The sequence below is a fragment of the Myotis davidii genome, unplaced genomic scaffold, assembly GCF_000327345.1.
Source record: "Myotis davidii unplaced genomic scaffold, ASM32734v1 scaffold97, whole genome shotgun sequence".
NCBI lineage: Eukaryota > Metazoa > Chordata > Mammalia > Chiroptera > Vespertilionidae > Myotis > Myotis davidii.
In genome coordinates, this window is record NW_006289392.1 from 3,726,060 (window position 1) to 3,727,210 (window position 1,151).

At 48.0% G+C, this 1,151-nt stretch overlaps 1 protein-coding gene across 2 annotated transcripts in view; it reads right to left on the reverse strand.

Moving 5' to 3' along the window:
• SIK3 (SIK family kinase 3) overlaps window positions 1–1,151 on the reverse strand; it is a 148,940-nt gene that overhangs the window by 80,548 nt on the left and 67,241 nt on the right. The window lies entirely within an intron of this gene.

Here is a 1,151-nt window from a genome sequence, read left to right on the forward strand (position 1 = left end):
CATGCACATGAAAAGGGCTGGCAACTGAGGACATGGTTGTCTTTTTCAATCGGGGGGAGTCTCAAGCTCCCGACTGCTCTGAACTCCAGTTCTAGGCGAGTCTCTGGAGACCCAGACTCATACGGGGAAAATCTGGACTGTCTGGCATTGGTGGGAAGTCGAAGACGACTTACTCTCAGAGGTGCTTGCAACGATTACTGCAGAACACTGAGACCCAGAGCCTCTTAGGGCAGGGCTAAGGATCAGCCATAGCTGTTTGCTCTGCCCTGTTGAGTCCCTGAGACCTCACCCCACCCAAGCTGTGGGCAGAGGCTTTTGCATATGAAAGGCCTGGCCCTTTGCAATCTGAGAATTACCTAACAAACTGCAGCTGAGTCAGAGGGACCCAGAACATCCAAAAGAAAGCCCAAGGTCCCACAGAAGCTTGCATTGCTTCACAGCTGGGCGTCATCTGGTCATCTCCAAACTCTAAACAAAGAAGAGGAATCTGCAGATCTCTCCATAGCTCCTGCTGGGTAGCCTCAGGCAGAGGCTAAATTAGCACCTCCTTAGAAATCCAAGAGCCAGTGTACCCAGTGGTCAGAGTGGGACCATCCAGATTACAACTCCTCAGATCCATAAGGGAAACACTCAGGGGGCAGACTCAGTGAGCACCAAAGCCCCACTGAAGCAAGTCTTGCCCCATAAGGGTGTCTTCAGCACAGAAGTTATCCCACTGCAGACACAGCTGATTCTTAGAGAGAATTGGCCTGGAGGTCAATTCCTCCCAGTGATACCTACAACAATCAAGGCTTAACTACAACAAGACTGTGCACAAAGACCACTAGGGGGTGCACCAAGAGTGTCCTCCTCAGGTCATTGGGAAGGCTGAGCCACTGGGCCCTAGAGGACACCTAGCACAGAAAACCACTTTATTAACACAGGGAAGCATAAAAAAAAATGCAGAGGCAAAGAAAAAAGGACACAAATGACAGAAATGGAGGAAAGCAAACTACTGGATATAGAGTTCAAAACCACACTTTTAAGGTTTTTCAAGAATTTTCTAGAAACTGCCGATAAACTTAATAAGATCTACAAGAAATCTAATGAGACCCTCGATGTTGTGATAAAGAACCAACTAGAAATTACGCATACACTGACTGAAAGAAAGC